General features: G+C 40.0%; 1 long non-coding RNA gene across 3 annotated transcripts in view; it reads right to left on the bottom strand.

Moving 5' to 3' along the window:
* Positions 1-348: 348 nt before the first annotated feature.
* Positions 349-27,169, bottom strand: part of LOC115291378 — a 124,051-nt gene continuing 97,230 nt past the window's right edge. Inside the window, exons 3-4 of one of the 3 annotated variants that reach the window (XR_003908417.1) lie at positions 6,444-6,570; positions 349-555 (exon numbers count right to left, since the gene is read on the bottom strand). This is a non-coding gene — a long non-coding RNA (uncharacterized LOC115291378). The remainder of the gene's footprint in view (positions 556-6,443; positions 6,571-27,169) is intronic. The other 2 variants (XR_003908422.1, XR_003908419.1) reach the window with 2 other exon arrangements.

Raw genomic sequence — 27,169 nt, forward strand, 5'->3', positions numbered from 1 at the left:
AGCCTTTGTTCCTAACTTCTTTGCCTGATGACCTCCTCCTCTGCCCTTTTATATAAGAGGTTGACTTTAACAAGCTAGAGGTAGAAAAGGGAAAGGAGATATAAAAATAAGAATTACAAAGGGTAAATTCCCATTTACGAGGCAAAGTGTTAAGAGATGCCATCTGTAGCTGTTGAAACAATAAATAAAAGCATAAGCATATTATGTTAAATGATAAAGGTCATCTCAAAGATCTAAAAGCAGTGAACAAAAGTGTGTATTGCCAGGACCAGCAACAGTATTAAACAGGCTAAATCTACAGTGTGACTTTTAACATACAGATAGGTGTTATTTTCTTGTACTATTTAATACACTTTTCAAAATAAATTTTATTGAACATGTTGATATACAATAAATTCTAGCTTTCAGGGTGGCTCATACGGACTCTTCCTCTCTTGTTCCAGCATCTTCTGAACATTCCGGGACCTTCTTTTTCTTTGGGGCCTGGGAATGCTTCGAGATGTCTGCCTTTGTGCTCTTATTAGCTATTTCATTGGTGAAATCAGCATCCTTCTGCTGTCCAAAAGGGAAGCGAAGAAGAAAATTAAACTTTTTTTTTGAGTTAGAAGTAACTCCCTGTTCCCACAGAGCAATGCTGCTGCCCATGTTACACTATTAAACATCCCCTGTTAACAGTAGCATAGAACGTAACAGTTAAATCATTTCATGCCCAATGTAGCAGGAGTTGTATATCCCTGGAGCACTGATAGGATGAAGGCAAGACCTGACCATTGATCATAAGCTTTTCTTTCCACTGGATACTTTCCAGCGTTGCCAATGATACATATGCTGTGGGAGCTCTATCCCTGAGAGGGCCATGGGTGAAAGATGGACAGTTGCCTTAATTTTAATGTAAAATGGGGAGAATGTAAGAGAGGAAACATTTACTGAGTTCTGACAGTATGCTCAATATTTTAAATTACTTTATTTCATTTCATTTTCACCCTGTGAAGTAGATTATTAATTTCTCTAATTTATTAGATTGGGGAGACTGGCATTCGGGGAGGTTAAGTAGTTTGACCAAGATCCATTTAGAAAGCAGTGAAGTAAGATTCAACCTTCAGTCTGTCTAAAAATCGATTCAGAGCTACTGGTGACTGGTAGATATGCTGAGGGAACTTTATCGCATTATGGGATTCTTTCAAGGATTAAGTATTGTATAATGAATATAAAGGCTTCTAATCAAAATATAGCAAATGTTAGTTCCCTTCTTTAAAAACAAGGCCTCGGGGCACCTGGGTGGCTCAGTCGGTTAAGCCTCTGACTTCAGCTCAGGTCAGATTCACGTTCGTGGGTTCGAGCTCCACATCGGGCTCTGTGCTGACAGCTCAGAGCCTGGAGCCCGCTTTCAGTTCTGTGTCTCCTTCTCTCTCTGCCCCTCCCCCTCTCATGCTCTGTCTCTCTCTGTATCAAAAATAAATAAAACATTAAAAAAATAAAATAAAATAAAATAAAATAAAAACAAGGCCTCCAGCCAGAGTCTCTTGGGGTTAAATGAGATGAAATTGTATGTGTACATCCCCAACTAAAATTCAGACTCCTTGCAGACAGATCCAAACAGTGCAGCAAATGGGTCTGGGGGCCTCTGGTCCATGGGTGCCTCTGGGAGGCACACGTATGCACACACCTGGCAAGGACTTGTGTTCAAGCACAGAATGATGGATGCAATCCACTCTCTTGCGCTTATACCACGTTTGACATTGTAGAATTTTATTTAGCTTTGCACCTTGGATGAAATAAAAATTATGTTTAATTAAAAAAAATTTGTGTTCAGCGTGTATCCATAATGCTTAGAAGGTGCACATGGCAGACGTTCCACTGTTTATCTCCTGAATATTAAATGAATAAGCAGTGAGATGAAAGATGGTGTGAAAGATTTGATTCCTCGTCCAAAAGACCAAAGAAATAACTAACATCTAGAAAATAGCAAAGGGGACAAAGATGGATATTTTGACCGTAATCAGCTTGAGGAGCTCATGTTAAGACTACCTAGTCAAAGAGTGATGCCAAATTGAAAATCACTGACTTCTTCTCTCTCTCTCTCTCTCTCTCTCTCTCTCTCTCTCTCTCTCTCTCTCTCTTCCCCCACCCCCCAACAAAGTAATGTATGACATAGAAATCATCAGCATCTGGGGCACCTGGGTGGTACAGTTGATTAATGTCTGACTCTTGATCTTGGCTCAGGTCATGATCTCACAGTTTGTGAGTTCAAGCCCCGCATTGGGCTGTGTGCTGACACTGAGGAGCCTGCTTGAGATTCTCTCTCTCCTTCTCTCTGCCCTTCCCCTGCTTGTGCACTGGCTCTCTCTCTCTCAAAATAAACAAACTTTACAAATTTGTTTAAAAATAAAAAAGAAATCACTAGCTTCTCCTCTGTTTCCTGGGGCCTGATCACAGATGTTTTCCTTCCTAATCCCTACTCCCCTGTTCATGAATCTGGCATCAGATTGCTACAAAGCAATACCCAGCCCACTTGTACATACTGGTGAATTTCCAAGGGTCCTTGTAACTCTTGGAGTTGTGATGCAAATGATCATAAATAGTGTTCAAGAACTGCAAGGGATGTTTGGGCTTTGAGTTATGCATGTTTCAAGCAGGATAGAGCCTGAGCTCTGTGCTTAACTCCATGGACTCCAACAAGAACTCTGGTAGATAACTGTAAAACCCTCCGAATTGATCAATATATCCATTACATGGCTAATAGCTCTGCTTAGCTTGGAATCCACATTCACAAATCCATATTTTCTTTACACATGGTACCACACATATGCACAAATGCATATACACAACAAGAAACGAGGGTGGCTGGTCAGTGAGGCAGCAAAGAAATATCAAAATACATTGAATCTAAGATTGTCTGCAAAATATGTCTGTTTGAAATGGAACATTCACACGATGATGAATATTACTTCTGCCCTTCAGTCTTTAATCAAACAAGACATTCTTCACCTCCGTTTTTAAAAGTATCAGTCAGCTATTTCTGATGCCTTTTTTTACACTGAAAATTAATCCAAAGTCTCTGCTATGACTAACAACTTCCATTATAAACAGCAGCCTATGGCTGTTGATTTATTACCTACTCCCACTTGCCATAATACACTTTGGGTCCTTTTAAGAAACCTTGTGAGGTTCACCTTAGTCCTTCATGGCTAAGTGATAGAATCAAATCCACCGTGGTCACTGCAGAATTCAGGTGCAATTTTATTTGTCATCTTGAAAAAGCTCAGACCTTTCTTCCAGATTCAACTTTCTCTTGAACTTAGATGGCTGTTTTGCCTGGTTTGCTCTTCAGCAAGTTATCATTTCTCTTACATTAATGCAAACCCTGCAAAATGCCAACATAGCTGGACTTTTTACTGACTACATTTGAACATAGAGGTCTGTTTTACTACCCTTTCGACTAGCTCGATTTGTCTTCATGACAGCAAGTTAAATAAGAGCACTAATTTCATACAGAGAAGAGTGTTTCCCTAATGAAAAATGAGCAATGTTAAATCTACAAAGCACTGTGGGAAGTGAGTCCATTTTGTTTCTCTGACTCTTAAACACTGGGAACTTCACTCTTCTAATCAGTGGAGACCCATCTGAGTATTTGGAGAGTACTCACTGTACTCACTAAAGTAGATGAAATAATTAAAGCTGTAGGAGATCTCTTGGACCATACAATCCACTCCCTGATAGGACAAACTGTCTGTAAGTAACAGATGTTGGACTGGTTTGTGGTATCAGAGTGTTTGTGCTAAAATAGATTGTTTAACTTCCCTTAAGGAAATGATAATATAGACACATTACTGGCATTCCCCCCTTGATTCCCATATAATGTGTTAATAAATATCACTGCACAAGTGATCTGATCTAAGTAGCCACCTAACCTCCATGCTTTACCTCCCACTTAATTTCTTTCTTAATGCACAGAATGTGATTTTTCTCGTTATTAAAGCATAAATAAAAAGTTACCTGTCTTCCCAAGAGAAGAAATCGTTTGATTAAGGAAGAAGAAGAAGGCAAGTAAGAAGAGATCTGGGACTCCTTAACCAGATCCACGCCAAGCTCTACCCTCAGGAGGTGGCAGGACCTGTAAGGCAGACCTGTCATGTGGCCCATATGTCTCCTGTATTATAATGTGATCTATATTCATAAAAAAGATAATCCTTCTCTTCAAAATTAGAATGAAAAGGAAGAAAATGAATAGCTCCATCCTACATAACCACTCATTGTTCTACGTCCATTCTAGGGGTTCTTAACCTGGAACCCACAGACAGAATTGATAGAGTCCATGAACTTGGACTGGAAAAAAGTATATCTTTATTATTTTAAATGCCTTTAGGTGAAATTTAGCATTGCATGCAATTATAAATGTAGGAAAGAAGTATTAACGATATCTGTCATTTTGTCACAAATAGCAGAGAGATTTTCATATCACACTATGGTTCTCACAGATGCCTCAAAATATTATTTATGCTCATGCCGAATTTGATATCATGGTAGTTATTAAGCCACTTCCAGACTGCACCCAACTTTCTTGTTTAAAGATCCTTGTGCACTTGCTGTGAGGAGCACCAGGCATTGTATGGAAGGGGTGCATCACTATATTGTATGCCTGAAACTAATATTACACCATATGTTCACTAACTGGAACTTTAATATAAACTGCAAAAAATAATAATAAATAAAGATGCTCATGCAATATAGCTGGCTAAACCACTGGATAATTCCTCAACTCAGAATTATTCAGTTAATAGTGAAATCAAGTCATTTGCATAGCTACCCAGACAATGACTGTGTTTTCCAGTGTTCTTGATCTGCACTTGTTTGTTGACCAAATGTGGAAAAAGATGAAAACTTTTATGGTAACATTTTTCGTATCTAGGTAGATCACATTTCAATTCCTAGCCCTCCAGAGGACAGCAAAGCTTGTGGAACATAAAGAGGTCACAGTTCATGAGTGTTAGCCTTCACACTGATAAATATTTAAAAGATAACAAGGAATTTTAACTTGTCTATATTTTAAATTGTTTATCTGGTCAATGAATACATGAATATAGAAGCACATATATTACTATATCACAAGCTTGCTTAATCCTATGGAAAAGGCATTTTAATACAATTGAATTTCCTTTTTAATCCTACATGTTTTATTTCATGCATTTTAAAATATCCTGGGTGGCTCAAATGGTTAATTGTCCAACTTCGGCTCAGGTTGTGATCTCTCGGGTCGTGAGTTGGAGCCTCGTGTCCGGCTCTGTGCTGACAGCTCAGAGCCAGGGGCCTGCTTCAGATACTGTGTCATTTTCTCTCTCTCTCTGCCCCTCTCCCACGCTCTCTGTCTCAAAAATAAACATTTTAAAAATCTTAAAAAATAAATAAATAAAATATTATCCTAAGAAGGGATTCATAGGCTTCATCAGACTTCCCTGAAGTGTCCCATTTGTTGCTGTTACAAATTACCACAAATTTAGAGGCTTAAGACAACATGAGTTTATTATTTTATAGATCTGGAGGGCAGCAAGTAAAAATGAGGGGTCAAGAAGCTAAGATCAAGGTGTCATCAGAGTTGTGCCCTCTCAGGATGCTGCCAAGGGGATCTGTTTGTCACCTTTTCCAGCCCTGGAGAGGAGCACACATCTTGTCTCCTGGCTCCCAGCCAGTACTTACATCTGTCCAGTGCCCGCTTCCATCATGGTGACTCTTTGACTGACCACCAGTCTCCTTCTCTCACTTACAAGGCAACTTGTCATTAGCGATGGGCCCACCCAGATGATCCAGGAAGATCTTATATCAGCGAAGTCGCCCTTACCATGTAAAGTAATATAGTCACAGCTCCTAGGCATTAGGATATGGATATCTTTGAGAGACTACTGTTCTGTCTACTATCCTGTCCATAACACATGCGCGTGCGCACACACACGCACATTAAGAACCCCTATTGTATTTCCTACCACTCTTCCTGATTTTACAAAGATATCAGTGATAGCCTCCACAACTCAAAATAATGTGCCATGCTCTTTAATTTTGTTCAAAATCCTAGCTCCTAACTACTCTTGAGATTCACATTCATGTTCCAGAGAATAGGGTAACATTATAATGACAAAATCTGTAACATAACTCCAAAAACTCAGTGAAAATTGATGATATACACAAATCTAAGACGTTGACATCTATACAGAATTGATACAGTGTATTAAATAAAGCAAAAGGATTTCAAGGAGCATATCTCTCGTTATCCCTGATTTGCAAAGTAAAAGCTTCAACAAACAAATTCAGAAGTCTAGTTTTTCCAATGAGAGGACAGCTAGACAATCAGACTTTAATCAAGGCCAAAGTTGAATAACAATAGCAGCATTATAAATACTAGTTAGAAGAGTTAAGTTTTATTCCATTTTAATTTATCAAATGTCTCTCACCTTGCCATGCGATGCTGGAAAACTTATGCACGGCTCATTCTCTCCATGCACATACGTACTCGCCCTCTCTCTTCTTTGTCAAATAAGTACTGATAAATTTACTTGGTATTCTTAGATGTTTAAAAACCTAAGACAGAATGTATAAGCATGGTATCAAGGGTTTGTAACTACTGATCAACTTAAGTTCTCGCTTAGTCTGTTCTCTCACCTACTCTCCCCTTCCTACCTGAAGAAGATCAGGATGTCAGCAATGTTTCAAGAGCCTGCCTCGTTTGATGGTGTGAAATCTTTCCTCCTATCTCTCCAGTGTCGAACTGATGTCTCTGCTGTGTTCTTTTTGTAAAGATCTGATTCTAAAATTGTTTACAACTATAAGGTACCTCGCATCTCCTTAGAGGTTACTGGTGACCAAATAATAAGCATTAACATGAATTATTTTAACCATGCAATTTGCTTACATGATTTTAAAGCTCCAAAGTATCTATGGGAAGCTGATCATCATTTTGCTACTTTATGATAATAGTATAATGTTTTATTTTTATCACCGCATGTGTGTGTACAGACATACACACATCATATGTGTGTATATCATGTCAAAAGTCAGATTTAAAAAAACAAATTGGCAAAAATGTCTCTACCCCCTGATATATGTGGTTCTATAAGGCTATGTAGAGTTCAGGCAGGCAAAGTTTTCAGATATTTTTCACCTTTTGCTTTTTTATTACAAAGATGCCGCAGGATTCATTTTACTCTAGAATAAAAATCTCATTATTATTCTCAAAATCAAATAATTTAATAGAAAAAAATTCTCCAGATATTTTTAAACACTTTGGTAAAGTCATGGTTTCTTAATCAAACTTGAAGCTTTCTAGAATCCAAAGGACTTTAATAGCCAATTTTGGTCCTTTCCCTCATTTGCATACAAATTCTTTTCTCCTACTTAAATGTCATCAAGTTATCTTAAATTAGTGATGAGGTAGGAAAATAGAAAAAGCAGAATATCCTAGGAGATAGAAAAATCATTGCTTTCGCAGTCCAGCTCGGCTAATTGTCTCTGGTGCTGTGCTATTTAACACGGGAAGCTCAGGAGGGGCACTCGGTCCACGGTCCGCACGCACAGGAGTGGATCGCCATCTCAAGCAATGCACCTGTAACTCTCTCCTGCATAACTTTCTACCATTAGCATCACAACAGGATATGTGGCTCCACCTGATTAAATATGTAACATTTCGATTTGCCTCTTTGTGTGTTTGCTTTCGTTACTCTTGGCTAGGAGGAAAGTTAAGAAATGTGGGGAGCTGGTGTGACATAATGGGGCTCAGGAAGCATGAGTCCTGACCTTAGGTGAACAACGACCACTATTCACATTAGGTGGCACCTTGAGTGAATCAGTAGCCTCGTTAGGCTCCCACCATCCCCCAACTCCTCCGCCACACCAGCTCCAGGCTTCTGGGCAAACTTAACAGATAGATTCCAGTTTTTGACTCTAGTTATCAGCTATAGCTATCTTGTTTCTCAAATATTTTAATAAATCTTCAAACAAAAATTAGAGACTGTGCTTTTTGTTTGAGATCATGAAAAACTGTAGAGTAAGATGGGAAATGCAATTCCATTAATAGTTGGAAAAGTTTCCTCATTGGAGGTAAATGTGCCCTGAGAACACTGGTAAGACTCCAGGAGATAATGTTTTAGGTCAAACTGAGTTTTGTTAGATAAAGAGACAAATTTGCCAGGTACTCTAGATAGGGAGAGGGGCGGGTAGAAAAGGGAAAAGACAGAATAGAGCGTGAACCCAAGAACAGAGTAAAGGACTGTGTCTGCAGTGTAACTTCTCTCTAAATCAAAATCATAATAATTACTGAATTGATTAAAACCTGGGTGGGAGTGAGTCTCTTGTGGGAATACTGAAAGACTGGTATTTGCCTCTACACCAGATATCAGCACACTTTCTTCTAATCGGGCCAAATAGCAAAAGCTTCAGGCTTTGCAGATCATACGGTCATTGTCACAGTAACTCAACTCCACCCTGTATCATGCCACAAACAATAAGTGAATGAATAGGTGTGTCTTGTATCTGTTCTTATAATTTTTGAACACTGACATTTGAATTGCATATAATTTGCATGTTTCACAAAATATTGTACTTCTCATTTTTTTCAATCTTATAAGAATGTAACATCCACTCTTAATTCAAGTGGGATTGCAAAGATAGTCAGTAGGCCAAATTCAACCTGCAGGTCATGGTCATAGTTGGCCAACCCTTGCTCTAGACCAGAGTGAGAAGGAGAAGAAACAAAGCAGCCTTATCTAGCTAATGAGGAGGTGACTCCAGACATTCAGCAATTGTAGGAAGAGTGCTAGACTATCCCTGGCTAGGGAAGTAGGTTTGATTAAGGGTAATCAGATCCCTAAAAAGCATCCTGGGCCCCAAATGACATTTCTACTGCAGGTTGAACAGATTGGAAGTGTTGGCCAGATACATTAATTGTCACTCTGCAAATAACTCAAAAGACCTTTGACCGGTATGAGGGGGGAAAGATAGGAAGGAAGAATTAGAGGAAGGCTCCAGTGTGTCTCACTGAACACAAGTACAAGATTAAGTAAATCACTGAATCCCCAAAAGAGATCATAGTCCTTTGAAGGTAAAATGACAAAAGCTTTGTGAGATGAATCAAATCTGAAAATCTAAAAAGGATTCCAGGAAAGAGGAACAGCTTGAATGACGGCACAGAGGCAAGAATAAGTGACTGAATTACTGCAGAGAAGTGAGGCTGTGCGAAGGGAAATAGAGTTGTGGCCCACCCATCCCATCTCCATGGAAAACCAGGGCTCTGAACTGCCTCTCCAGCTGTAAGGCAGCACAACTTCTGAGACCAGAATGGAGGCGCAGAAGGCTGCTGGCCCGCCCAGGACCACTCGGCTTCTCCCAGGGAATCCTGACACACAGGACCCACCCAGGAACCAAGAGCCCAGGGAGGGGTCTGAGGTGTTATCACCTGAGGTCATGAAACCCCCAAAGAAGGAGGGGGTCAGGCCTATGTCAAAGGCTGGTGTATGCACAAAACAGGGAAACACGGAATCGTATGAATTGCAAGAACTGGAATGACTGACTTCCAGGAATGGGTCAATGCTTCTTTTTCTTTCACCTCATCCACCTCCAAGGGGAAAAAGAAGTTCTAATAGTAGCCAAGGTAGAAAGGGCTCCAAGGACACAACTAGGGCATTGCAGAAAGGAGTGGATTATTTCAGAGTGCAGAGGAAATAAAAGGAAGTTCTGAGGTAAGGCATCATTTGGCCTCTGGCCCCTCTCCACCCTCTTTGGTGGTTTCTCCCTCCGGGAGCTGATCTCCTATGGCAGAAACAAGATCAGTCGCAGGCTGCTCTTTGAAGGGGAGGAGCCCCTAGCCAGGAGCATCTAACAGGACTTTTCATGGGTTTATCTTTCCATGCCCTTCCCCATCTCTAGAGTGATAGGATTGTACTATGCCAGGATCAGAGTCCTCTAGGAAGCAGAAGTCTAGGTGAGAGGCAAGAGGAACGGTGCCAGCAGTCCTGAGGTTAGGTCTCCAAGCTGACAGAGGCATGTAGCCAAAGTCTTGCCTGGTGGTAAAGGGTTTCCTTTGTAGGAAGTGTCCTCAAAGCATTTTCCCTCCTTCAGGGACCTATGGGGAGTGACGGAGCTATAGCTGGGTGACTGATGGAAAGTTCAAGAATTCAGCATCTGAATTAAATCCCTTTCCATCAGAAACTAATTCATTTCCATGCTGGGAGTCAGGCTGGCATTCTGTGCCTGAGCCAGGAAGAGGGCCTAGGTGGGGGCAGGGTGCACAGAGTGGCAGCAGGTCCAGGGCCCCAGCAGTAAAGGAGGGCATGGTATTCACCGGAGGGGAGGAAATGCAGTGGGGAAATGGAGCTCACTCTGTTCAAAAGAGTTATTTTCCTTTTAAAAGACTCCATAGGTAATCTTGGTGTGGTACCCAAAAGCCAGGGGAAAGAAGAAAAACTTCCAGTATTGGTCCTCAGAAAATAGTCCTAGTTTGTGTCTATCATGTGCCCTAGGGAGAGACCTGTCCAGACACCTACCAGGATGAGTACAGCATCCGTGCTGGCACCAACAAGGAAAAAATAACCAGGAGCATCGATCCGCCTCCCTTAGATCATAAACCGATCGTTAGTTGGAGAGACGGAGCAGTTTTTGCCCACCTGGGATTATGCAATTAGAAACAGTCTGGAAGGTTTTATGTCTTCCTCTGAGGCAGCCACAGGGATGGGGAGCAGGGGACTGAGAAGGAGCAACAAGGGACAGCGCCCTGCTGAATCTGACATCCTGTGTTCGGACACGTTAGAATGCGCAGTTACCGGGCCTCGTGGCATATGCCTCCCACGCGGAGGGTACTTCCTTGCTTACGTAGGCATGGATCCTGAGCTGGTCAGAGTCCCCTGGGAATGTGACAGCCCTGACTGGTATTCCTCAAGGAAAAAAAATAATACTGGTGCAGCTTATGCTTCAGGAGAGAAACTATCAATGCTCAGATTTCCCTATTGTGTGACATTTGGCTTAGAATAGAAAAGAAAATGCAGAAGGAAAAAACATTGTGAGTCTTCTGCATCTTTGACTCTCTCACTAGAGGCAATAACGAATAGTTAATAGACATTCTCTAACTTTGGTCTGCCAGTTTGGATGTGCCATATTATTCTCAGACTTAAGTACTAGGAAACGAGCTTTATCAATGGAATCCTCCTGAAGAACTTTGAAAGTCGTTAGTTCAAGAGCTATATTAAGAAATAATGGTGCTTCCTGAAACCAATGAAATAGTTTTATTAGTATTTGCCTCTGAAAATGGGCTGTATACTATTACTATTCAATGGCCCCCTATTTTCTCCCCTATACCCAGTGTGTATATAGTACATATATATTACAGAAATATCCTCTGGTGGACGTATATGTAACATACACATCAACTCAAATGTACAAAGACTCAGTTCCTTTATTCAAGGAGTTTACAAGTGGTTGGTAATTACTATTACAATTATTCCATATCACATTATACCAGATGCCATCTCCAAGTTATTTTTACAGCCAAAGCTCTCAAAAGCTGATTTTAACAATAAAAAATACTTTTTGAGGAAAAAAATGTCATTGGGAGTTGCTAAAAACACAGAAGGCTAATGTGCAAGTAACAGAATGGAGTCAAGAAGAAACAAAAATTCTTAGGCCTTTCCTGCGCCCCTTCTCTTCACCACTATAAAGCTTCAAATTAGTAAATTTGGGCTACAAAAAATTAGGCTAAAAATGAGGATGAAGTCAAACATTTAATTATCAAATAAAAATCATAATTTCAAAATTTTTTCCTTAAATACTCTACTAACAAAGAACTAGTTCTATATGTAACCTATCTTACTATCTTAAGCACGTCTCTATTTTAGAAGAGCTACATGTTTTGTCAAAAAATCAGTCTTTTCCTAATATTATATAACTGAACTTCTTTTCCATGTGTTGCTATGGCATTCAACCAAACAAAATTAATTTAGTTGAAGGACCTGTGTTAAACTCCGACCCTTTGCAGAAGTGATTAATCATAATATGAAGAAAAACAAAGCTAGCTTTAGAGAGACTGAAAACAAGAAATCTAGAATACTCTTAACCCTTGTATGGGAAACAGTTTCCAATCTCTTCTTCCTCCATTGTCCAAATATATCTTCCAACATAGGGAGAGAAAAATAATGGTCAAATATTTAAGGTTAACATTCTTTTTCTTTGAAGTAATTGGCAGAGAACTGGAAAAAAGAAATAAGAGCAGGGGAATAGTAAAAATGACACAACATTTCACTCAACATTTATTCAGTGTAATGCACACAGCAGACACTGTGCGAGGCTGGGAACACAAGTGAACAAAACTTGGCCCTGCCTTCCCAAGGAGTGACCATCTGCTTATATTGGAGAAAACATTTCTGGGTAATATGATTGCCTCCTCTGTCTTTCATCTTGGCCACATCCCTAAGTTCTACCTGCTAGCCAAACATTCATCAACAGAAAAGTGACTTAATCGTCCTTCAAACGCAATACCTCCGAACCTCAACCATTTTCTGTAACTCCTCATGTGCCGCACACCTTACCTGTATCATCGTTCCTGGTCCCACAAGCTAGAACACTCTGGGCTAGCTTCAGCTCTTCACATATTCTCTCACCTCTGTTACGTGTTACACCTGCCTATTTGACCACAGAAATAGGTCCTCATCTCTTCTTCTCATCCATCTTGTGCCCTTTCCTAATTTAAGACCTCATGATCTTGGCAGTGAACTAATGAAAACATTCAGTGGCTCTTCCAAGCTCCTCCCTCCCCCTTAAGTCCTTTGCACTAACACAAGGGCTAGCTTTCTAAAATACATGAAGATCTGATCATGTCTCACGGTCCTTGAAAACCTTAGCTGAGTAACATTACCCAGCTCTTTCCAGTGGTGCTAAAGCCCCTAAATACTGCACAACTTCCCATTTAGAGGCCACCGCACTGTATGCCCACACACCTTGTGCCATGCTGAGTTACATCCTCCTCTTCCAAAAACAATCCAGATATCACACTTGCAAACCTCTCTCCCACTGGTCCATGGGCAGAGAGTGCTCTCTTGCTTACCACCACAGCCCCAGACTACACAGATTTGCAATCTCTGGTTAGAAGCCAGAAAGAGAATAGAGGCTTGTGGAAAACTAGTCCTTGAAGCAAAAGCAGGTGGGTGGACATGATTTGTTCAGCTACTGGCAAGGTATAAGGCTAAAATGACAAATCTGAATGTATAGTGACCTTGAAATCTGAAGGGGACAAATCCAAAGGCAAAGCTGGCAAAATTTAATAAGTAAAAAGCCATGCTTTGTCGACCAGGCATTTGATGGATCTGTAAAATGGTCATGAGCAGTGATTCTTGAGTTGGTGCTTCCTTAGAGAACCCAGGACTCTACTTCTGCGCTCTCCTGGGTTTTCTCATGAACACAGACCTCTGCAAAGCTAAAGACTGACAGAATGTAACATCACAGCCCATTCTCATAGCAGCAGAGCATTAGGCAACATTGCTACAAAAATGAAGAACTATTTCTCTTAGGTTGACTAACAGGTGGGTTTCAAGCATTTTTGATAGCATTTATTTCATAGTATTCTCTCCTTGGCATCCTTCCTAGCTCTAAGACTTTTGTTTAATGAAAAAAAAAAAATGCTGCCATGCAAAGGAGAGCTAAAAACAGCATATGCAATTTTATATAACCAGGCTTATCCTAGCATGTCAGGTCACCTTACTCCCTCAGTGAATAAGCACTAGTTGAACTACTGAGATATTTCCATCCATTATAGTCTCATTTCTTGAATGTCCGAGGCATCTGTAACCAAGAGCCAATTACCACTGTAGTCCATTAATCATCAGTGTTGCTTAATGCCAAGAACTGGAGAAAAGCTGCCTACATTGTTTTACTTAAGTTTCTCTGTAAGAAACACGTAAATGGATAGCTGGTCCCATAAGAGGAGGCCAGTCTTGTGTAGGCTCTGGATGAACTGCACATGAAGCCTCATAGGAAGTTTCTTCTAGGGCACTTGGGTGGCTCAGTGGTTATGTGTCTGACACTTGATTTTGACTCAGGTCCTGATCCCAGGGTCATGGGATCGAGCCCTGTGTTGGGGCTCTGTGCTGAACATGAAGCCTGCATGAGGTTTTTTCCTCTCCCTCTGCCCACCCCCCCGCCCCCCGGCTTGTGCTTTCTCTCTCTCTGTCTTAAAACAAAAGTTTCTTCTAACAAAATGTGGTGTTTCATGTAGTTTCTGTGTAACTTTTTTTTTTTAATTTTTTTGTAATGTTTATTTTTGAGAGACAGAGCGTGAGCAGGGGACAGGCAGAGAGAGGAGGCACAGAATCTGAAGGAGGCTCCCAGGCTCTGAGCTGTCAGACAGAGCCCCACGAGGGGCTCAAATTCACAAACCGCAAGATCATGACCTGAGCTGAATGAAGTCGGCTGCTTAACTGGCTGAGCCATCCAGGTGCCCTTCTGTGTAAGTTTTTTAAGTTTTAGCAATAAACCATAAATTCACATATCATATGTAATATTTTTATATTTTGTAAAATGCCTATTGAACTATTAAATCCTATTCAAAGTTTTTACTGTATCAAGAGATCAGTTATGGGACTATTTTTATAAATCTATGTTATCAAAAACTGTAGGCTATTATGTGCCCAATGAGCTTAAATGTGAAGCCCAAGCCATATAAAGTATATTGTATTTCCAAAATGAATACAACTTCCCATATGAAGAATGTTTTTATTTTTAAGAAAACTATTTGTAGTCAAACATATGCAAAGTTTTAATATTTTCATAGAGCCCTAGAAGACAGAGTAACACTGCAAAAGGGATGCTCTTTTTCCTAAATGGACCCCACAGATGAGGGAAACTAATTTTATCCATAAATGGGTAAAAAGTCTACGAGATGGATTTTGGCTCCCTAATGAAGGCATGTGGTGATAGTCAGGTGCCCTAATATAGAAGCAGTACCTTGGCCAAGAGAAAAATCTAGGACCAAGGAAATGTCAGGAGGCTGAAGGTTGAGCACATGAAACCATAACTTTCCAGGGCAGAAAAGAATGACTTTTAAGAAAACAGATACTTACAATTTTAATTTAGGTGTTGTCCTGTAACTTAATTTTAGGTGTTGTCATGTCCTCCACTATCCCGAATCTCCAACAAAGGCAGTTACACACAAAAATTCAGGGAGAGAAAATCTCAACCATACCCACCACGCCAGTAGGGAACACAAAAAGGGAAAGCAGAATATAGAATGGGAGTGGGCAATTCAGAGGAATAGTCATGCAGAGCCAGTAGAAACTAAAATGAAATGTAAGTTTCCCAGAACTCACAAGAGGTATTAGGAGCTAAACACAAAATGGAAGATGTAACCCAATTTTGCTTTAGATTTCAGAAGACAATGTGAGCCCCGAATCTGGGTTATTTCCATTGTTTTATCCAAATTGATTCAGCACCCACTGTGTGCTAGCCACGAATCTAGGCTTTGGACATAAAGGTTCAGAGAGAGAGAGGAGGAAAGTAGTTCAAGGTGAGGGTAAGAGACAACAGGCAGATGATAAGGGCTGGTAAGTTCTGATAAGGATTTCCGTAAAGAGTTGGGCTCTCTGAAGGAGACGGGAAGCCACTGGAGAGCTCCAAATGGAAGAGTAACTCAACCTGACTCACATTCTGTCCAAGATGTTTGAAACAGTCTAAATGGAGCAAGGGAGGAAATGAGAAGACCAGCTTGAAGGCCAGTAGTTTGAAGGTCCTTCAGGGGAGAGACACTGGCAGGATGGATGTTCTCAGAGGAAGTGGTGAGAAATTCAGAGCATAGATATATTTTAAAAGTAAAGAGGACAGGATCTGCTGACAAATCGAATGTTGGGTGCAAAAGAAAGAAAATCAGGGAAGATCCTAAGGTTTTCAGGCTCAACAGCTGCAAATGTAAAATTCAGTTCAATTTCCAAATCAGGGACATTTTCTTCTCTCTTTAAAGTCTAGGGAAGTGTTCTTTGGAAAAGTGTCTATTCATGTCTTCTGCCCGTTTCTTCACTGGATTATTTGCTTTTCAGGTGTGGAGTTTGGTGAGTTTACAGATTTTGGATACTAGCCCTTTATCCAATGGCATTTGCAAATATCTTTTCCCATTCTGTCAGTTGCCTTTTAGTTTTGTTGATTGTTTCCTTTGCAGTGCAGAAGCTTTTTATCTTGATGAGGTCCCAGTGGTTCATTTTTGCTTTTAATTCCTTTGTCTTTGGAGATGTGTCGAGTAAGAAATTGCTGCAGGTGAGGTCAAAGAGCTTGCTTTCTGCTTTCTCCTCTAGGGTTTTGTTGGTTTCCTGTCTCACACTTGCATCAATATGGATGGAACTGGAGTGTATTATGCTAAGTGAAATAAGTCAGAAAAAGACAGATACCATATGTTTTCACTCATATGTGGATCTTGAGGAACTTAACAGAAGACCATAGGGGAAGGGAAGGGGAAAATAAAAAGTTACAGAGAGGGAGGGAGGCAAACCATGGGAAACTCGTAAATGCTGAGAACAAACTGAGAGTTGATGGGGGGTGGGGGAGAGGGGAATGTGGGTGATGGGCATGGAGGAGGGCACTTGTTGGGAGGAGCACTGGGTGTTGTATGGAAACCAATTTGACAATAAATTATATTTTTAAAATAAAATTAAAACAAAATAAAGTCTAGAGAGGGACAGAACTGAAAACAGAGAATTGGCAACATTAGACGCTGCAATGATGTTTCAGCCATGGCAAGCCAGTCTCCTTCCCCGTTCTCATCCTGAAGTATAAAAGAAAGGCAAAATTTCTCCATTTTTAACCCACTAAGAGTTAAGTCTCAACAGTCTTTAATAATACATTGTATATGACAGCACTTCATGACTGTTTTCATTAAGTAAAACAAACATTTTGATTTTAAATAACTTTTGACCAAATTTTGATTATTCGCAATTTTCTCATTTGGAGGAAAAGTGCCTTCACTCATAACAGTCTGTATGGCTTTAGATGTTCCTGGGATGAATATTAAGGTAGTTCTGAAAACATGACCGTAAGTTTGACCCAGCATTAATTCTGGAGGAGAGAGAAAGGAAAAGGGAATGGAGCAAGTTGGAAACCAACTATTAGAGCTACTTTGGACTATGTAAGTCTACCCAAGACACACTAATCTCTGGGCCTGTTTTCCAATTTGTAAATTTAAAGTGAAAATGTATTACAGGAAGGAATCCTGTGGTATCACATAAGGAAGGTATCACATAAGGAAATGTCTTGCTTTTTAAATAAAAGCATTTAATGAAAGTATGTTGATATTCCCAATGTTTGGGGCATAGTTTTACTAAGCAATAAAAGTAAAAATTTGGTTAAAGAAAAATAAATTCTGATGGCTTGCCAGCCGTAACATGACAAACACTAGGATTTGCTTCTTTTTTGAAAAATAAGGACATTTTTAGCCATGACTAAATACAACTCCAAGAGGGCTGTTCACAGAATCATGGGGTGCTGTGCCCGCCCTCCTTTGGGAGGATGAGTGGAGACCCCATGACAGCAGACTTCAGCCAGAGTGTGCTAATGATGACTGTGGTCTTTACTTCATAAAAGAGATTCACACATTTAGTTTTCTGTTTGTTTCAAATATCTATTTATTTATATATTTTTTTCACATTTATTTTTGAGAGACAGAGCAAGACAGAGCATGAGAGGGTGAGGGGAAGAGCGAGAGAGGGACACAGAAGCAGGCTTCAGGCTCTGAGCTGTATGCACAGAGCCCAAAGCAGGGCTTAAACTCACAGACTATGAGATCATGTGTTGGGGCCCAGTAGGCAAAAATTACCCTCAACCAATATTTGGTCTCCTGGGTCACACATGTGGCTTCTATTCATCCTGTCTGTGATTTTCTCATTGCTTTGTAAAGAGACATATACTTTTAGGCTTTGAACCAACTTGGTTAGATCAGTGGTGCCAGCCCTCCCCTTACTTTGCTTTCTAGCTCTTTGTCTGCTGTTGGGAGTAAACCTCAAGCCTCTGCCAAAAGATTTGCCTATTAAAGGATGAGGTCTTGCCCATGCATCACTAATGAGGGGTCTTAAGAAATGTAAATATCCTCATAGAAATCTGCAGGCTCATCTTCTGCTTGGAGCCAGACTATTATTAGGGAATCCCTCTCCTGCAATGACTTGATAATTCCTGATGTTTACACCTGTCCTGTTAAACATTATCCTTTCCGGAGCATGTCTTCACTTCAAAGACCTTGAACTATGTAACAACTAAAGAAATGATGTAATCACCTATGGCATATAAGACCCTGGCCATCTAAGTAAAAGGTGGCTTTCCACCATGCCCGTTGTCTGTCTTCTTTCTTATAGATATCGCGCCGACACCAACCCCCTACTCTTTCGACTGGGGTGCATGGGCTGGTCCCCCGCAATCATGACCAGAACCAAAGTCTGAAGCTTAACTGACTGAGCCACCCAGGCGCCCCTCAAATCTTTATTTAAATTCTAGTTAGTTAACAGATAGTGCAATATTGGTTTCAGTAGTCCCCTCCCCTCCATTGTGCTGTCTATTGAATAAATTCAAACAATCAACTGCTAGAGTTTCTGGTACTTAAAAAATACTAATATATTACATGTATTATTACAAATATGTTGTATTATTATACAAAAGTACATAATTTATGTTTTATAAACATATAAAACATACTAATTACCTGAGCTGTGTTCCATTTCTCACTAATTTTTTAAAGAACATGACAGAAAGTATCTGCAGCTTCCAAGACAATGACGAAAGAAGATCCACATTTCTGATTGATATACAGAGTCTAATAAAACCCAAAAAGGCTTCAGATTTCTAGGATTGCTATGTTCAGAAATTTTATATTTCCTTCAGCTTTGTGGGCTCTCAGATATAAACAGAACAAAAGAAAGATCTCCAGAGCAAGCATGAAAATACAGTAAAAATTAGGCTTCTGTACAGTAAATATTACCTACGTGGTTAAAAAGGAAATAAGAACTACCTTCTTTCATATATAGTATAAGATTAAAAGATCAGGTTTTATCCATGGGTGATCTGGGGTGAATCTATCCTCCTACATCTATAATTATTAAAACCACCACTTAATGTACACTATGAACCTAACTGAGAGTTAGCTAGAAATTTTGCTGTTTTGTAGCTTTTTTTTAAGATTCTAAAACTCCAGTTCTTGAGATGGTTTTGATGTGCCCTTTAATTAGAGGCAGAAAAATAACCTAAACTTTAGACTCTAAAATACTGAGTTCCCTGCCCATATAGGATTATATGCCTATCTGCTTTGTTTTAAAATAAAACTGATTACCATCAGCTAAATTTGATTATTAGACCTTCCCCAAAAGAAAAAAATATATACTTAAAGGTTTTTAAATTTCTCAATTTCTAAAAAAAAAAGAAAAAAAAAACAGGTATTATAGAACTATAGTTGGATTAACTTTGGAGATTATTTTCTATTAATTCAATGAAAATGATTTCCTAAATATCAATTTAAGATCTACTGATCAATACTTGTATTATGCTGATTCATCCATATATGTTTATATGAATATACTGATTAACACCTATCATTAACAGTCAATTTCTTGAGTTGGATACTTTGAGCTACAAAAAATAGAAAATCTGACTCAGAGTAGTTGAAACATAGGCTCTTTCTTGTTTAATAGTAAAAGGCTGGACAAGGCAGTCCCATGGTTGCCCATGATGACCTTAGGGGGCTTGCCTCCTCAGTCTAGGTTTTTCACGCTCAGTTTTGCCACCACCAGTTAGCTATGGCAAAACAAATTCCAGAACAAATTTCAACACCAAAGAGAACTTTTCCTCTCACCCCTCTGTCCTTTCGGGCTGGATAGTCTCTCCTCTTCTCCTTACATGTCATCAGCCAGAACTGGATTTCATGCCCCAAACCAGGTGTGGCGATGGAAAATGAGATTGCTTCAATGGCATTAAACACTCATGGTTAATCCCCCAGCGCAGACACACGGTTACCTACATAGCCTTAGAAACGTTTGGGCCACGAAACAGCAAGAAAATCCAGCAGTATCTGCCACACACAACATGTCCTACATACTATACATCCATTTTTTAAGTCTTTAAAGGAAAACAATAATGTGTATACTTATAATTCATAAATGAAGAAAGCAAGACTTCAAAAAATCCAATGATTTGACAGAGTCACACTGCTCATAATCAAGGAAGTCTGAACTGAGGACTAACTGACGCTTCAGAGCCTCTACGCAAACCAAGCAGTCGCTGATGATAACCAAACCACAGAGAAAACAACGGTCCAGGTTCCTGTGGCTTGAAGCCCAGCAAGGTTAGGCTCTGTTCACCAAAATATGATTAGCAACTTCAGACTGTTTCTTGGAAAAAGATGTTCATGTGTATCTTCAAGATATCCTCCAAATGCTAGTATGCTCTGGTTCTTCCAAAGAAAAACTCTCTCTGCAGTTGAGATGACAGGGACCATCCGTTCCAGAGAAGAGAAAATACAACCCCGTCTACACTCTTCATAAACTGCGGCCGTGTGCCTTGAGACCAGAACAGGTCATATGTCATAGGTGGCATCTTTTTGATGATTTGAGAGCCTCATAATTGTTTATTGACTCAAGCGCAGCTTCATTTCACTTCTGCTTTAGGAGAAACTATTTTTCTATAATTTAGTGGTAAATGATTTTTGAATAATGAGAATTTGGAGGGAGGAAAGAGGAAGTTATATGAAGCGAGGCAAATAATTGAAGATGTTCATAATGCAAGTCATTTTTCTCCAGAAATAGTACCTGCTGAATTCCCTGTCTTTTTTTCCTGGATGAGGGAACAAATAACAAAATCCAAGCTGTGTGTGTGTTAAGATATTGATGCTTGGTTTTCACATGGCAAAGCAGCCACTATTCATAAAATTAGGCAGTAGCAAAACTCAATGTTCTCAACAAGACGCTAATTATTTATTCTTACTTGATATATTCTTCCTTAAATTTCCTATTATTTGCCTCATGCTCCATCTGCGATCTCCCATCAAAGAAAAGCATATCACCATTTTTTCGTGTTGTTAACATAATGTTTTAGGGTAAATGTTTACTTTGGAAAGATGTTTAATCCCAAATGCTAATGAAAATATAAGCAAATTGATAAGTAAGTAGAAGTGGAAAAGAAATGACACCATGGGGATTCCCAGCATCGCTTTGAACCTGCTGATTGTTGTTCCGTGGTAGCAGTTTATGTCACATTCCCTTTTCCTTAAAATGGAATTTGTAAAATCTGTTTTAAGAATAGTTTATTTTGGTATTGGTGGCACAAGAGGTTACCAAAGGAAATGTGTTACCTATATTTTATTTAAAACAGCCACATAAGGGGCGCCTGGGTGGCTCAGTCGGTTTAGCATCTGACTTCAGCTCAGGTCATGATCTCACGGTTCATGGGTTCAAGCCCCATGTAGGGCTGTGTGCTGACAGCTAGCTCAGAGCCTGGGGCCTGTCTTCGGATTCTGTGTGTGTCTCTCTCTCTGACTCTCCCCTGCTTACACTGTGTCTCTCTCTCTCAAAAATAAAAATAAAACACTACAAAAAAAATTTTAAATAAAACAGTCACACAAATGATCCATCCCAGATGCTTTCATGTCTACTTTTCCTGACAAAAATATAAAAACAGCTCCAATAGGCAGAGTTAGGAATATGATAGACTTCAGTTGTTAGTGGGAAATGAACGAAAAGAGCAAAGTAAGGGCACCTGGGTGGCTCAGTCAGGCAAGCACCTGACTCTTGATTTTGACTCAGATCATGATCCCAGGGCCATGGGATCAAGCCCTGTGCCAGGCTCTTCACTGAGCATGGAGCCGGCTTAAGATTCTCTCTCCCGCTGCCCTTCTCCCCTGCTCAAGCTCTGTCTCTCTCTGTAAAATAAATTTTCAAAAAAGAAATACTATTTAAAAAAGAACAAAGCAATCTTAAATTGTGCAAAACATAAATTCCATTTTTCTGTAATTTCTATATTCCATGTGTTTTCTAAAATATGCCAAAAAATGTTTTTGTGCTTAATGTAGTATCTAAGGAAATCTTTCCATTCTCCCCAATATTTTTATTTGTGCCTATTAGCTTAGAAATGTATTTTTAAGTGCTTTACATAACACTGGTCATCAATCACAGGTATATATGGAAACAAAAATAAATACCAATGCTCTCAGCATTTAAAACATCCCTTTGAACATTGACTATGAACACACAGCTCTATTTGTCCCATATAAATGCCTTACCTTTTAGAGCTTGATAGTTTACAAAGTACTGTGTGATCTGTACTATCTTATTTGTTCTCACGTAACCACCGAAACCTTGAAGTGGATGGGTGAATAATAATGCCTATTCTACCAATGAAGGTGGGTTCAAAGATGAAGAGTACTGTCTCACAGGTAGTGGTGGAGCCTGGACTGAAACATGGGTCTTGGAGGGAGCCTGGGTTGCTCAGTTGGCTAAGCATCTGACTTCAGCTCAAGCAAGTCATGGTCTCACAGTTCATGAGTTCAAGCCCCGTGTTGGGCTCTGTGTTGACAGCTCAGAGCCTGGCACCTGCTTTCGAATTCTGTGTCTCCCTCTCTGACCCTCCTCCACATTAAAACATTAAAAAACAAAAAACACCGTCTTGGCATTACTGCCATTATACATGGTATAAGGTTAGGATAAATGGCTGGCAAATGCCTTAATAGAAATGCAAATGAAAAATCAAATTGCTTCATTCTGGTTTCTGGTTTGTTTAAACATAGCCCTACAAGCACTGCTCCAGACAAATGTTTTCTCCAGTGAATGCAAAATACTGATGCCAATTCTTCCTGAAGTTGGTGTTCAGATAACCTTAGCATTAAAATAAATCCTTCCTTTTCAACAGCAGTCTTCTCTCTTGCTGATTTTTGTATTTTATTTTTTTTAGTATCCTAACATCATTATAAAAAAAAAAAACCTGTGGTTATTTCCTTATGTCTAGAAATGCAGAATTTTATGTCTAGAAATGCAAAAAAAAAAAAAAAAAAGAGTTCTGGAATGGCATTAACTTGGCCATATTTGTAGACCTGCTGATCAAAACTGTATTACACGTTAGCTGGTTTAAATGCAAACTGGACAGGTTACTTGTGATGTGAAAACTTTGACTTTTGCTTTATACAGGCACTTTTAGTTATGAGAAATTTCTTGTGCCTTTTCATAGTTTTAACTGTATACTACCATTTGCAGATTTGTGCATATGTAGTCATATGTATTTTTAATTGGTCAAAAGTAGGGGCGCCGGGGTGACAAGGTCGATTGAGCATTTGGCTTCAGCTCAGGTCATGATCTCGCGGTTTGTGGGTTCAAGCCCAAGGTCATATCCCCTGGTTTGTGGGTTCGAGCCCCATGTCAGGCTCTATGCTGACAGCTAGCTCAGAGCCTGAAGCCTATCTTCAGATTCTGTGTCTCCCTCTCTCTCTTTCTGACCCTCCCCTGCTCACACTGTCTCTCTCTTTCTCTCTCTCAAAAATAAATAAAACGTTAAAAAAATTTTTTTTAATTGGTCATAGTTGCCCTTGCTCCCAGTGGTTGTTAACATACCATTTGGACTTTCTTTTAACAACAAACTAGTATAAAACAATTTGGCCTCAAAATATTAAGCATAAAGTAACCATAGGACCCAACAATTCCACTTCTAGGTATGCACCTATAAAAAATAACAATGCACACAAAGACTTTGCTCTCAATGCTCACAGCAGCATTACTCATAACAGCCAACAAGTGTGAACAACCTAAATGGTCATCAACTGATGAATGGCTAAACAAATGTGGCATGTCTACCAGATGGAATATTCCTGAGCAATAGAAAAGTGTAAAGTTCTGATACATGCTCCAACAGGATGAACCTTGAACCATTATTCCAAGTGAAAGAAGCCAGGCAGAAAAGACTGCATGTTGTATTGATTGCATAGAATAGATAAATCCATAGAGAACAGATAAATCCATAAAGACAGAGAGTAAACTGGTGGTTGCCTAAAGCTGGGAGGTGGTGCTGGCTGCAGGTGAGCAGAGAGCAAGTGCTACTGCAGACAGGTTTTCTTTTTGGAGAACAGGCAAACCACAGAGATACTGTGGGTTTGATTCTGGAACACTACAATAAAGCAAATATCACAATAAAGCAACTCAAATGAAGTTTTTCACTTCCCAGTGCATATAAAAGTGATAGTTATAGTATACTGTAGTCTGTTAAGTGTGCAAAAGTACTATGTCAGAAAAACAATATAAATACATTGTTGAAAAATATTTTATTGCTAAAAAATGCTAACCATCATCTGAGCTTTCAGCGAGTCATAATCGTTTTGCTGGTGGAGAGCCTTGTCTCAATGTTGGCTGAAGGCAAGATTTCTTAAAATAAGACAACAATGGAGTTTGCCACACCAACAGACTCTTCATTTCATTTGAACACTGAGTTATTAATTGGCCTCATTTATATATTGTTGTGTCTCAAAGAATGAGGAGGCCCAAGGAGAGTGAGAGGCACAGGGGAACACTGGTCGCTGGAGTGTCAGAACCCATGGAACATTTATCAGTTACGTTCATGGTCTTAAACGGATATGGTTCATGGTGTCCCCAAATAACTATAAGGGTCACATCAAAGATTCCTGATCACAAACCACCATAACAAATATAATAATAATAAAAAAGTTTGAAATAGTACATGAATTGCCAACATGTTACAGAAACAGGAAGAAAATGCTGTAAGAAAAATGGCACCAATAGGCTTAATCAATGCAGGGACACAACAAACCTTTCATTTATTAAAAAAAAATGATATTTGGGCACCTTGGTGGCTCAGGTGGATAAGTGTCTGACTCTTAGTTTCAAGTCAGGTCACGATCTCACAGTTCATGAGATCGAGCCCCATGTAGGGCTCTGTGCTGACATCACGAAACCTGCCTAGGATTCTGTTTCTTCCTCTCTCTCTCTACCCCTCCCCAACTCATGCTGCCTCTCTCTCAAAATAAATAAATAAATAAATAAACATTTTAAAAAATACAACATTTGGGTGCTTGGCTTAACACTTAGTCGGTTAATTGTCCGACTTCAGCTCAGGTCATGATCTCATTGTCTGTGAGTTTGAGCCCCGCATCAGGCTCTGTGCTGATAGCTCAGAGCCTGGAGCTTGCTTCAGATTCTGTGTCCCTCTCACTCTCTGCCCTTCCCCCACTCATGCTCTGTCTCTGTCTCTCTCTTAAAAATAAATGAACATTAAAAAATAATTTAGTACAATATCTGCAAAGCTTAGTAAAGTGCAGCATAATAACATGAGGTATGCCTGTGTTGAAATCTTCTAAAATGTGATGATTGTACAATTCTTTTTTTATATATCTTTATTTTATTTTGAGAGAGAGACAGAGAGTGAGTGGGGGAGGGGCAGAGATAAAGGGAGACAGAATCTGAATCAGGCTCCAGGCTCTAAGCTGTCAGCAGAGAGCCCAATGTGGGGCTCGAACTCACAGACTGTGAGATCATGATCTGAGCAAAGTCAGACGCTTAACTGACTGAGCCACCCAGGCGCCAGATTGTACAATTCTAAATACATTAAACTAATAACAAATATATTAAAAACCACAGACCTGTATACTTGATCAGAGAATTTTATGCTGTATGAAATATATCTCAACAAAACTGTAAAAACAAAACAAAAACTAGTGTCTTCATTCAGGCTGACATAACAAACTATCACAAACTGGGCAGCTTAAACAATATAAACATTTATTTCTCACTGTACTAGAGGCTAAAAATTCAAGATCAGAGTGCTAGCAGATTCAGTGTCAGGTGAGAATTCACTTTCTTTCCTAGCTATCTTTTCTTTGTGTCCTCACAGGGCAGAAAGGGCAAGGAGGCTCTCTGGAGTCTCTTGTATGAGGGCACTAATCCCATTCATGCAATCTCCACCCTCATGACCCAATCACCCCAAGGGCCCCACCTCCAAAGACCATCACATTGGGGGTTAGGTTTAAGGGTATAGACTTGGGGCACAGGGGACAAAAAACTCTCAGTCTACAGCACCCAGTACAGTCACATCAAGTTTTCTGCTTTGATATTTAAAAAAAACAACGCAAAATGTTGCAGGATTGTTTTAACCTGAATCCCTGGGATTTGTTTTCTCGGCCTCTTTGAGGAATGAAGAGGTGGATACAAAATGAGCAGCAGAAAGAGTATGAGGTCAGAAAGGAAGAATAGTAGGACAGAGAGGGGAATTCGAAAGTGAATGCCTGAGGACTATAGGCAAGAGTCCTTGTTTTATAAGGTTCTGGTCAGCCTTCCCTCTCCCCCTCCTCCATTCCTACTCAGGTTCTTTAGGTGCTGGTGTTGTACTCAAGATTTCTTTATCGCCCCTAGAAACCAGAGACCGCCAGGGAGGCCGAAGCACGCATGCAAAAGCAAAGGGCTTTATTGCGAATTTAGGCTCGCCGGGGCCTAAACTCGGGCTCACAGACTTTACCGGCGTGGTGGATCCATGCTGAGAGCGAGCGAGCCCCGAACAAAGGCGGGGCAGGACTTTTATGACTTTGGGAAGGGGGAGTTACAGGAGATTGTGACATAGGTAGAGACCCAATCATAATGGTACAACAGTATTGGCAGCAGCTCTAACCATCCACACTGTTCAGAGTGTTGTTACTTTTGGCGGGACCCAATTACAACATTTAGGGTATCTTTGAAATTAGCCAATTACAGAGCGAGTTCAGGGTCTTGTTTGGTGACTATAGGGTTAACTTTAACACTAGGTAACAGGGGCTTATCTAAAGTTCCCATCTGCAGGCCTTACCCTTAGGATTGTGGGGTGAGGTAGCTGGGCTTTCCTGATTAGATACCCCCAGGCAATGTATGACTGCCAAATGGCCAAATGGTTCTGAAGAGACGGACCTTAGACCTTTTAGCTTAGAAGGGGAAACAAAGCCAGTCATGGCGTCTGCTAGGTTCAGACTCGTGTTCTTACATTCCCCCCTCTGTCTTGTAACTGACCCAATCCTGGGTCAGCTGAGTTATCATTGTACCCCTAAAGCCTGGTATAGCCCTCCTTGGTGTAAGGGGAATTTCTTACCCTGTAAAGGGCATAGGGAAGGAGAGTTTACCCAGTTTCCACCAGTCTCCATGGTTAATTTGGTAAGGGCCTCTTTTAG

Source organism: Suricata suricatta, chromosome 1 (genome assembly GCF_006229205.1).
Source record: "Suricata suricatta isolate VVHF042 chromosome 1, meerkat_22Aug2017_6uvM2_HiC, whole genome shotgun sequence".
NCBI lineage: Eukaryota > Metazoa > Chordata > Mammalia > Carnivora > Herpestidae > Suricata > Suricata suricatta.